The sequence below is a fragment of the Mchenga conophoros genome, linkage group LG3 (genome assembly GCF_057382185.1).
Source record: "Mchenga conophoros isolate Kocher_MC1m ecotype Shallow Benthic linkage group LG3, M_conophoros_male_GT1.1, whole genome shotgun sequence".
In the NCBI taxonomy this organism is placed as follows: domain Eukaryota; kingdom Metazoa; phylum Chordata; class Actinopteri; order Cichliformes; family Cichlidae; genus Mchenga; species Mchenga conophoros.
This window is the reverse complement of record NC_140528.1, coordinates 13,192,942-13,205,512: the sequence shown is the minus strand read 5'-3', so window position 1 is coordinate 13,205,512 and position 12,571 is coordinate 13,192,942. Positions and strand designations below refer to the sequence as shown.

Below are 12,571 nucleotides of genomic sequence, written 5' to 3'. Positions count from 1 at the left end.
GAACATGTTATTATTAACCATAGCAGGCCACTGTAAAGAGTCAATTAACTGTTATAGAGGAAAAAAGGCCAAAAACTCTGTTAATACCTATGAATAACAGGCAATGATAGACTTGTCACATTCAAAATAGAGATATGTAATAACAAACACGGGTCCGTGTCATTTAGGTTCTCCATTGAAATAGTCAATCATTTAGAAAAGTAGAATATATATATATATGTCTCAACGCTGTTTCTCAATAATATTAAAAACCTAAAAACTATTGTTGTGGAAGATAGAAGTCACTGTGACAGCCCTCTGACTGTGGAGGACGTTTGTAATCCTATTTCTGCACTTAAGGCCAACAAATCTCCCGGCACAGATGGTTTAACTGCAGAGTTTTATGAATCATTTTCTAATCTCCTGGCTCCGTTCTTACTGCAGCTTTTCATAGGAAGTGTAGAGAATAACATCCTCCCTCCTACTCTTACTCAGGGTCTCATAACACTTATTCCAAAGCCAAACAAAGACTTAACTTCTTATTGATAATTGGAGACCCATCTGTCTGCTCAATGATGACTATGAGATTATGGCTTTAGTACTTGCTAACAGAATGAAAGAGTTCTTGGACACAATTATCGATGAGACACAATCAGGCTTTATGAGAAACAGACACCTTTCTAAGAACATGAGACTGGTTTTAGATCTACTTGATTACTCTGATTTGGTATCTGACTATAGCTTCATTCTCTTCCTGGATTTTTAAAAGGCTTTTGATACAATTGAACATCAATTTATTTTACACTCTTTGGAACAATTTGGCATTTTTCTGTAAAGCTATCAAAACCTTGTACACGAATGGCAATAGCTCAATTAAAATGATTAAGACTCCACCCCGAGATTTGACCTGTTATACAAGGAATCAGCACAGCTGATAAGGAGCTCATCATCAGCCAGCTAGCTGATGACACCACACTCTTCTTGAAGAATGCAAATCAAATCCGTCCAGCCCTTAGTGTTATTAGTGATTTCTCTGAGGCATGTTAATACTTTTAGCTATTTTATATCCATAAATGTAAGTTTATTAATAAAACACCATATTTCTGCCTTTTTATAAGGATATGAATTGTACATACAATCAATTTCAGACTCAACCAACAAAAAGCCTCTCAGAACAATATTTATATGTTGATTTTTTTCGCCTACTCATATCATCATTTTTTTACTCCTGGTTCTGTATGTTCATGTTCTGTTCTTTTGTAAACTTCATCTGTTTGTATGTTGTACACTCATTGTGTTTCAATAAAGTTCGATTTAAAAAAAGGTACGTTCTAAACGAAGCTTCAGACGTCACTGATCACGTGACTCTGGCCAAACGAATCAAGCCTCGACACGGTGCTTCTGAAGCAGCGCGTTGATCTTTCTGACACACGCACCGGAGCGTCAGCTTCAAGCGGACCATCACTACGTCTCACATCTAAAGGTGTCAAGGTAACTTTGAACTGAGTTCAGTCAATCTGGAGTTTTTCCAAGTTTTCTGTTGCTCTCTGTGAGAGAAGAGCGTTAAAGGCGGGGCTCTCCAGAGTCCAGCAAAACAGGAAACCACAGCTGGGTGTGTGTAAGTGTGCAAACCAATAGAATGCATCGTGGTGGGGGGGGCATCACGGGCAAGAAAAAAATAAAATAATCGGTCGTACCCATGCTTCCCCGACGTCATGCCAGCGCATATTGGGAAATTCGTAGGCACCGATCGGTTTTCTATCAGCCATTTGCTGGGAGTAAGGGCGCCCTCCGTTTGCGAGGTGCGCCTGCTGCTGGCGGCACAGGGAGGAGAGGGCGGGGCGGCGGGGAGTCTCTGGCTGGCTGGAGCGGCATCTAATAACCAACTCGCAAAACAAAATAAAAACAACAAACAGATATTATGATACAGACTTATAATCTGCACCCATGTTTTTTCTACATTCTATAAAGTGAGCGCGAGAGCCCTCGGTGCGCCTGCGCGCTGCTGAAGTCAAAGTAAACTTTATTGTCATCTCCGCTACAGACAGTCCAGCATATAGAGAGACGAGACGACGAGGCTGCAGTTACAGCGGTGCAAGTAAACAAACAATAAATATAAGAAGAGTAAGAAAATAAATCTACACTTTAGGACTCGGGGTAAAGGATCAATAACAATTTAAATTTATAATTTACAGTTTGATGATTTAAAGTCTCACACAACCCGTCAAAAGGGGCGGGGCCGGCTGCTTCCAAGTAGAGCACATTTCATTTATAATGATGTAAATCCAAGCCCATCATGGATTCACGATCTGAATCCTGGGTTGTGTGAAATCCCAGAAATCAACCTTAGACAAAGTGAATCTGTGAACTAAGGTGTAGGTCTGTTAGGTTAATTGTGCTGATCCTCGGGTTGGGGGATTTGTGTTTGTACTGGAGCGCAAAATTCAAACCAATGGAAGATGGACAACAAAAGTTCAAAGCCATCAGGTGCTCAGTTTATGTATTTATTTTTGGCCTACATCAGTAAGAAATGCCAAATTATATACACAAAGTTACAGGAATCACCACTCCTGTTATTCATGATGATTTCAGTAACATCACATAATAACATGTAACGTTATTATGTGATGTGCGTACTGTTGATGCTGATACTGTGGTGAAATTCTCTGCTTCTTTTGTGTATTCTGCATCTATTACGTCAGATTGTCTTACCCCTCATATGTTTGAGAATTTTGCCAATACCCTGTTAACTACATGTTCCTCCATCCTCGACACTGTGGCACCTATTAAAATGAAGCGCCCCAGAACTTACTCACAATGTTGGTTAAGTGACTCTGTTCGCGCTCTACGACGTGCGTGTCGGCGGGATGAGAGAAGGTGGAGGAAAGATAAACTCCAGGCATCTTACGACATCCTACGTACTAGTTGCTTGAAGTTTCAAACTGCTGCCAAAATGGCTAAAGCAGCTTTTCTTTCAAAAATTATCTCTACCAATGGTAACAATCCTCGAATTTTATTTAAAATTTTTAACTCTGTGGTCAACCCCTGCCCCACTATGCCGCTGCCGTGCTCCACGGTTCTTTGCGAACAATTTTTAAATTATTTTTTAGATAAAGTCTCATCTCTTAAATCTGCTCTTCCTTTAATGACAGGCCCTGCGTTTACCCCTGACTGTTCCTCTTCCTTCTATCAGTTTGAACCCGTTTCACTCCCTACTCTTAAGCGTCTGGTTGAACAACTGAACAATACTAATCTCGTATATGATGTTCTTCCATCTCGTATAGTTAAGGACTGTTTTAGTGCAATTGGACCTAGTATATTGTCCCTTTTGAAGTCTTCTTTGCTCTCTGGTTGCGTACCATCAGCCTTTAAACATACTATAATTCAGCCTGTTCTTAAAAAAAGGAACCTCGATTATAATGATTATGCGAACTATAGGCCGATTTCCAAGCTTCCGTTCTTGGCCAAAATTCTTGAGAAGATAGTGTTGCTTCAACTCCAGGCCTACCTGGATGAGAATAGCATTAATGATAAATTCCAATCGGCCTTCAAACCACATCATAGCACTGAGTCAGCGCTGCTCCGAGTTCTCAATGACCTTCTACTAATGGCTGACAATGGACGCTCCTCGGTCCTAGTGCTATTGGATTTATCGTCGGCTTTCGATATGGTTGATCATAAAATCCTATTGGCGAGACTTGAGCACGCTGTAGGCATCAAGGGTGTTGCCTTGGATTGGTTTAAATCATACTTGTCCAATCGGCTCTCCTCGGTTCACTTGGCCACTTCCTCTTCCTCCGCTCTTCCATCTCTCTCTCTTGCTCCATCTCTCTCTCTTGCTCTTCCATCTCTCTCTCTTGCTCCATCTCTCTCTCTTGCTCCATCTCTCTCTCCTGCTCTTCCATCTCTCTCTCCTGCTCTTCCATCTCTCTCTCTTGCTCCATCTCTCTCTCTTGTGCTGATCCTCAGGTTGGGGGATTTGTGTTTGTACTGGAGCGCAAAATTCAAACCAATGGAAGATGGACAACAAAAGTTCAAAGCCATCAGGTGCTCAGGTTAGAAAAAAGAGAAAAGATGCAGGTAAGCAGACGTGTGATTGGATAATGGCAGCTCATCCTGAACCAATCAGACTAAACTCCAAACAATACATTATGTTACAGATTTTATTATTAATTAGTCATTTTTACTTGTTGATTTGTCCTTTTCTCATTGTGTGACGAATTATGACGACTGTTTGGTAGCTGTTATTGTCTCTCTCTCTCTCTTCATGTGTGTTTTCTCTGGTGAAACAACAGTTTTGTGTTAATGTTAGGGCTGCACGATTTTGCATAAAATGAGAATCACGATGTTTTGGCTTAGAATTGAGATCATGATTCTCTCATAACAATAAATAAACATAAAACAACAAATGTCTCACGTTTTGTTGTTGCAGCAAAATGTTGTCCTGCTTGAAATTCCGTCTCCACCGTTGCTCGACGCTGCGTGTACAGAGCAGGTAGTGCAACAATAGAAAAATAGTTGCGGGACGGCACTGTGTAGCGTTTGTCTAGGGTGTTGATCGTTTTCCTAAATCCCTCGTTTTGCACAGTGTTGATGGAGCCATATCTTTGGTCAGGTGATAAGTGATAGCCTCCGTGATGTCTTTGTGCCTGCGGGAGTTCGACGTGTATAGGGAAGCGCTGTATAAGGTTCCCGTTATTGATGTTTGGGTGGTTGACCGGGACGGATTTTCTCCTGTCACTTTCTCGTCATCCCTGACGTGCTCTCCGTTGTTGTTTCCCTGCTAATTTTAGCATCACACGGCACAGCTTCTGTATCACGTGGTATAAGGCTCCGCCCTTGTCATTTGTTGAGCAGGAAGAGTGAGCGCTTGTTTTCATGCAGAGTACGTCCCGGATCAAAATGTGAAGTTTTACAAATCACCACTTCTTTAGTTAATATCATTTCAGTCTCAGACGATCTCGTTTCTCTTACAGAGGTTGAATGCACCTTCTGCGGATGGCGGTACCACACAGTGTGCGTGGACTTCCCCTGCACAGAAGGCAACTACAAATGCTGTGAATGCTAAATAAACAGAAACAAATGATCCCTGTTGTCTTTGCTTGATGATTGGTTTGAGTCTTGACAATCCACATTGCTGGCGTTGCATCTTTCAATGCCAGCAATGGCAGGTATCAGTGCTCAAACCTTTTGTGTTTGTTTCCAACAAGTTGCCCACCTCGGGAAACAAAAATGTGTTCTTTTACTTGTCAGATGAACATATGAGACACTTTGACTCTTCAGTGCAGTGTGGAGCCTAACAAAGATCTGTTTTGTGTCCCAGCTGATCAGCAGGAGGAGGAGAGTCTGACGGAGCAGCAGAGGAACATTTTCAGCTACTTGGACTCAGCTCAGCCACTACAGAGGAAACAATGAGCTCAACACAGAAGGTGACAGACAGAGCAGGACCATATGACCAAAGATATTTATCACCATATACATTTGAACATTTGCCATAACGATGTAGCTGACGATAGAATTGACAGCAGACAAAATACTTTACAGCTGCACAACTTTATTAAAAACCCATCAATGTATTTTGACTGAAACAAGCAGCTGTTGTTTATGTGCATTAAAGTTATATAAAAATGTAACAGTGCAAATGCAAATTCCTCGCTGACAGTTTAACCAAAAGGCGTTTCCAGTGGAAACTGGCCGACACATCCTGAGCATAACCATGTATAATATCCACTAAACTTCAGAAGAGGTTATACAGTCGTGGCCAAAAGGTTTGAGAATTGCATAAATATTGGAACCTGGAGAAGTTGCTGCTTAAGTTTTTATAATAGCATTTTGCCTGCACTCCAGAATGTTATGAGGAGTGATCAGATGAACTGCATCGTCCTTCTTTGCCATGAAAACGAACTTAATCCCCAAAAAGCCTTACCGCTGCATTTCATTGCTGTCATCAAAGGACCTGCTGAGACCATTTCAGTGATCGTCTTCTTAACTCAGGTGAGAATGTTGGCGAGCACGAGGCTGGAGATCATCATGGCTGTATCCCGATTCAGGTTCTGCAGCTTTAAAGTCCTCAAGGGTACTCAAAGACCGCTAAGGCCGAAGTGCGAGGCTCGTGAAATGGGACGTCTAGCCTCCGTCGCGCTGCCCAGGTTGCCTAGCAACCATGATACTAACAGCTGGAAACGTTTCATACAGCTTTGTTTGACAGAAATGAAGGAGAACATATTTAGTTCATTTGTTTCTACATGAGCTCTGTGTGATTTGATGAGTATCTGAGGCTGAGACCACAGGACTGTGAACATGATTGTTGGGCTTCATTTCTGTGCTGAACAGTCGTTTAAGATTAGCTGTAAATAACAATTAGCTGATGTTGTTCATGAGACTAAAGTCATCTCACTGTGGTAATGTAAATATAATATGGCCAATATTATAGTTATTATATTAATCACTTCACTCACAGACAAGTATCTGTGACAGTGTGTATACAGATGTATCATATATAAGAGACAAATATTGTTCATTTAATATGTTGGTACTAAATGTGGCTCAATGCTTACATATATGTGTAAAAAGCAAATGTAGGAGCTGTGATAACTGTGTCTGATAGAATGAAGAGTAGACTGATATATGAAATATTCCTTTATTGGGTGAGAAAATCAGACCATGTCATAACTGCTGTAAGTCACACAGAATAGATATCAGAGCCTTAAACAGGCTGACTTCTGCTAAATGGGTCAAACTGGGCAGAAAGTCTACAAACACATAACATCCTTATAGAATATGATGTAACACTATAGATCAACTTAGCTCAGAATATATAAAGCATATAAACAGTTACAGCAATATGATGCAACAAACACAGCAGCTACTGATCCAAAATACTCAAAGCTTCATAGAACTGAAACCAACATTTATTTTTAGCTCCATCCTGCTGCTGATACAGACTTTAGGTTTCTGAACATTAAACTTGTTGCTGCCTTTCATAGTGTGTAACTTGAAGGCCCTGAGTACTTTCTCCCACACTGGAAACACTGGGATGATCACATTATTTGAACATTACCTAATAAGACTGATTCAGCACAGACAGTTATGTTAAACTTTCCTAGCAGTCCTTCACAAACAGGGAACAGTCTGTCTATTCTCTCCATCTGTCAGCTGCTGCTGGCTCTTCCTCCTCCTCTTCCTCACACACTGCTGAGTTTGTCCTGGTGGATCATCAGGGCTGCAAAGCCTCACAGATGATGTGCAGCAGTGGCTCCCTCAGTCTGTCCTCACTCTGGACACTTGCAGTCGTCACACATGGAAATCAAATGTGTGATAAGCTGCAGGATTCAAACACAAGTGTAACTTATAAACACATGTTCATACTTTTATTCCACAATCAGAGAGAAAGAAACAGAGAGAGAGTGCAGGACAGACAGACAGGTGACAGTCTCAGGTGTACACACTGCTACACAACAGCACCAGAGAAGCAGGATTTAGTGTTTGTGTTATTACGAGTGTAAACAAGAAGAGTTCCAGATGGTGCAGTGGACACATGTGTGACTGCTGTGATTAAAGCATCTTTCTTTCAGCTTAACGAGTGAACCGTCAGCTCGTTCAAACACACGTTAAAGTGCGTTTGGCTCGACACCACCGAACAGAGGCAGCAATATAACACAGCTAACATTAACAGTGCAGTGAATCCTGCTTGTGCCGTGATGTTCAGGACTGCAAACCGAGCAGCATCACTGACTTTCAGCTTGTTGTGTTTGTGGATATATGACTGACTTTAATTATCCACAAAATCATCACATTCTCTGTAGGATTAAGGTCGACTATTGAACGGCGTATATTTTAAAGGCTTTAAAACCAAGTTAACGCTGAAAGTACAAACATCACTAATGTCACATAACTCTGCCGACAAGGCATAGCTATGGCTATGAAATGCTCTTTGTGTATCACTTCTTCATTATGAAAGATGTCATTAATGCACTAGTAATGTCTCATCTGGAGTATTGTTCAATCATTTGGTCAGCAGCTAATAAGACAGATCTTAACAGACTTCAGTTAGTCCAGAATAAGGCGTCCAGATTAGTGTGAAGATGTTCATACTATACTAATATTGATAAAATGCATAATAACCTTTCTTGGCTTCCTGTACAGGCTAAAATATTCTATGGCTTACTTGTAGTTCTAAAGAAAGCAATTCTGTTAAACACACCACATTTATTCTGCTCAGCTGCAGTATCCAGATGAAATACATCATCATATTACACAGTTTTCAACAAACTGCAATTTAGTAAATGCTCGAGTTAAAAGTAACGTTTTGTAAAACTGTTACATTTAGAGCAACTTTTAAGTGGAATAAGTTGCCTTAAAAAATTAGAGAATTATTCAAAACTTCAATGAACACTTAAAAGCCGATTTACAGAGCTTTTAGTTGTTGTAAATATTGTAAGACATGATTTGTTTTTGAAATTTGTGTAATGTGCCTCAATGTTATTGATATTATTATTATTGTTGATTGCTTATATTTGAACAATTGTGAAACCTCACTGTGGATGTAAGAGTGAAATTATGTGGATATCTTGAATCCACTTTATTGTGTAATATTTTATGTGAGTATTTGACGGAAGACGAGCAACATCTGTTGTGGAAGCTAACGGGGTTCCTTTAGAATAAAGAAACATAGGATTTATTATCACTGAATAATTCTGTATAAATCTATACAAATTATAGAAATATGTAATAGGAAACAACAAAATAATCTAATTTATAAAATAGTGTGTGTGTGTGTGTGTGTGTGTGTGTGTGTGTGCATGATTTTAGTGTTTGAACAGTCATGAATTATCTTTAACAGCAGGTTGGATGTAATGTGTTAGAACTACCAGCAGGTGGGGATAAGAGACCTTTAAGGTGTTTGGTGCCACGCTCCACCTTCAGGTTTAAAACTAGTGTTAATGGAGTTTGAAGGTTGAGTTTGTTCCACGACTGCATTTCACTCACTGCCTCTGTTTGTATCTCTGTCACTGCAGGACCAACATGGAGCCAGAAGTCAGCGCTCTCAGGAGGCCGACAAACCTCACAGAAGAAAGGGAGAGAAAAAACACACCTGTGACGAGTGTGGGAAGGGTTTTACTGAGAGGGCTAAACTAAAACAGCATCAGGTCATCCACACTGGAGAGAGACCGTTCAGCTGTGACTTGTGTGGAAAGTCTTTTTCCTTGAAGGGTCACCTAAAAACACACCAACTCATCCACAGTGGAGTTAAAGCGTACAGCTGTGATCAGTGTGGCAGAGCTTTTACTCACAGTAGCAACTTACAGAGGCATCTAGTTACCCACTCTGGAATTAAGCCATACAGCTGTGACGAGTGTGGGAAGGGTTTTACTGTGAGGGCTAAACTAAAACAGCATCAGGTCATCCACACTGGAGAGAGACCGTTCAGCTGTGACTTGTGTGGAAAGTCTTTTTCCAGGAAGGGTTACCTAAAAAAACACCAACTCATCCACAGTGGAGTTAAAGCGTACAGCTGTGATCAGTGTGGCAGAGCTTTTACTCAAAGTAGCCACTTACAGAGTCATCTAGTTACCCACTCTGGAATTAAGCCATACAGCTGTGATCAGTGTGGCAGAGCTTTTACTCACAGTAGCCACTTACAGAGGCATCTAGTTACCCACTCTGGAATTAAGCCATACAGCTGTGACATCTGTGGAAAAACTTTCAGCCAGAGAGAGAGCCGAAATACACACCTACGCATTCACAACAGACATGATGTGTACTGCTGTGAACAGTGTGGCAAAGAGTTTATAACTCACACAGACTTACAACGACACATGTTTACCCACACTGAGGAGAGACCTTATCGATGTGACCTGTGTGAGAAGACTTTTAAATCTCCACGTCACCTGAGACGACACCAACAGATCCACACCAGAAAGAGACTCTACAAGTGCAGCTACTGTGAGGTATGTATTTATATTGTTATCTTGTCATTTTAGCCTGACTGTTTGGAACAAGTCTGCTCATTAAACTGTGTTAGCATGTTAGCAATTCTACTGCATGGAAAAGCAGCTCTGAGTGATTATTCAGATTTTCCTTTCAGTTATGATTTTAGTATTACTGTAGTATTATGGTGGTAGTATTGTAGTTATTGCAGCCCAGTAAACTGAGTGTGTTAACTGAAACAGTCAAATGTAGTTGGACGTCTGCAGAGATGCTCTTTATTTCAGGCGACGTTCAGGATACAAATGTTGAAGGACTGACTTACACTGTCTTTGTGTCTTTGTTTAGAAGCAGAGCGACACAGATGGATCCAGTTCTCAACCCTGTCATCACTGTGGTGGTGGGAAAGACTTTCATTGTGACCTCTGTGGAAAAACTTTCAGTCAGCAAAAGACCCTAAAAGTACATCAACGTAGACACACTGGAGACAAACTGAAATACTGCAAAGAATGTGGGAGAAGCTTCACCACACTAAGTGATTTAAAACAACATGACCTGATTCACAGTGGGGTTAAAAAGCACCTCTGTGATCAGTGTGGGTCATCCTTCACCACTGCAAGGGACCTTAAATCACACAAACGAGTCCACACAGGAGAGAAACCACACAAGTGCAGACACTGTGAGAGAAGCTTCTCGCATTCAGGTAATCGTAACATTCATGAACGAACACACATAGAAGGAAACTACAGCTGTGACCAGTGTGACAAGAGCTTCAGGAATCTCAGTTCATACTCTGCACACAAACGATCCCACGTTACTAATAAACTGTTTCACTGTTACCAATGTGCCCAAACATTCACCTCATTGTCTGCTCTGTGCAAACATCAGCGCGATCACTCAGGGCTGAAATCACTCCCATCACTGGATCACAGTGAATCTGAAGACACAGAAAGATCCTCTGGTTTCTGTGTCAGACTCAAAAAGCTTGAGATCAGGCTCCACAGAGTTCAGATAGAATCATTTAAACTTGTGTTGAACTGAACTGGTTGCTGGGCTGAACTTCTACATAATACAGATCTACATGAGATCTTCTTTTCTGTTTTTTACTGAGTCAGTTTTGTCCTTTTTTCTCTGTCCTGGTTTTGCTCGTCTGTAAATGATTGAAACTCAGTCAAATAGTTCATTGTTCTCCAGCAAAACGTTTTGGAAACTCATGTTTAACCTTTGAAACTCTGACATGTTTTAGCACACAAGGCTTCATCGGGGAGTTCACTCATGATTGGACCATGAGAACAAAGGATTTTAGTTCTTTCAAAGAGAGTCTTGGAGATGTTTGATGTTTCTGTTTTTTCTACATAAAGGAATAAACTATTTTTCTTGCTTCATGTAGTGTGGAAGTTTTTAATGTTTCTTCATCTGTTATGTTCTTGAATGTGTTCACGTGAAGATGGTATAAATAAACTCTTGTCAGAGATTTACAGTTATCAAACAGGTGAATAAACAACACTGAGACACTTGGAGACGGTTAAGGTGCTGCACGGGTGAGGGCTCAGAGAGGACTCACACCGAGCTGCAGTAGTCGTTTATTATTTATAGCAGGGTGAAACAAGCATAGCAGTTTCCTCTAATTTTGCATATGTGTGTGTGTGTGTGTGTGTGTGTGTGTGTCTAAGTTCGTATAAATGTCATAGGGTGAACTTCCTCTTTCTATAAACAGAGCGAGTAGTACATTTTGTTCTTTTCCTATTAAGAGTAAAATATGAACATGTACTTTAATGCAACATAAAACTCATTAAAGCGTTTCTTCTTTAACATCCCCTCCTGATGTTAATATTTTTCACTTAATCATACTTTATTATCAGCCAACAATCACTTGCTTATAACATTCTCAATTGTAGCATCATTCAGTATGTGTGTGTGTGTTTCTATACTAAATCTTCTTCATCCGGTTCATCTTCTAGTGGCAGTCCAACATAGGTAATTACTGTGGCCTGTACCATTTTGTCAATCATGGATCTTATGCATGGTAGGATACATGTAGAAAACAAGCACAATAATAGAAGCAGAACTCCTATCAGTACGAGTCCTTTTATCACGAGGGTCTTCCAGCTGCCACTCAGCAGCCAGGTCAGCCAGTCCTCATTGTTCGTGACATAGTCTTGTTGCTTCGCATTACTCAGTTGTCGCAACTTGTCTAGGGCGGTGGTCATGGTCAAGGAGTGCACGTTGTCCGGGATATAGGTGCAACAAGTGGTGTTGAATAAGACACAGAGGCCCCCTCTCTCAGCGAGAATCATGTCCAGGGCGACCCTGTGTTGCATGACCACTATTCTGATCGCGTCGATTTCCTCATTCTGAGCCTTATTTATCTTTGTTGAGCTGTTCAGGAAAAGTCCAAATCGGTAGTCAAGAGTCTCAATTCTTAACGTGTTTCTTCCAGTTCCGACCCATGGGAACAGTGAGTGCTGGACCTTCTGTCTGGTGGTCCACAACTTGAACTCCGCTGGTACATCACTGCCCCAGATTGGGTCATGGGGTTGCACGTCATCAGTGTTCCTCTTGCGTCGTGGTTGGTTCTGATGGAATACTCTGAAGGTGTGGTCTGACACTAAAATTGGGGCGCAGAGTCCGGTACAAGAAAAGCTCACAACTAAGACAAAACTGC

At 41.0% G+C, this 12,571-nt stretch overlaps 2 long non-coding RNA genes across 2 annotated transcripts; both read left to right on the top strand.

The window, feature by feature from the left end:
- Nucleotides 1–1,363: 1,363 nt before the first annotated feature.
- On the top strand, nt 1,364–9,199 carry LOC146577313 (uncharacterized). Its single transcript, XR_014889380.1, has 3 exons — nt 1,364–1,470; nt 5,303–5,408; nt 8,997–9,199. It is a non-coding gene; the product is annotated as an uncharacterized LOC146577313 (long non-coding RNA).
- A 625-nt stretch (nt 9,200–9,824) lies between these two features.
- Nucleotides 9,825–10,358, top strand: LOC146577312 (uncharacterized). Its single transcript, XR_014889364.1, has 2 exons — nt 9,825–9,929; nt 10,255–10,358. It is a non-coding gene; the product is annotated as an uncharacterized LOC146577312 (long non-coding RNA).
- The last annotated feature ends 2,213 nt before the right edge of the window (nt 10,359–12,571 follow it).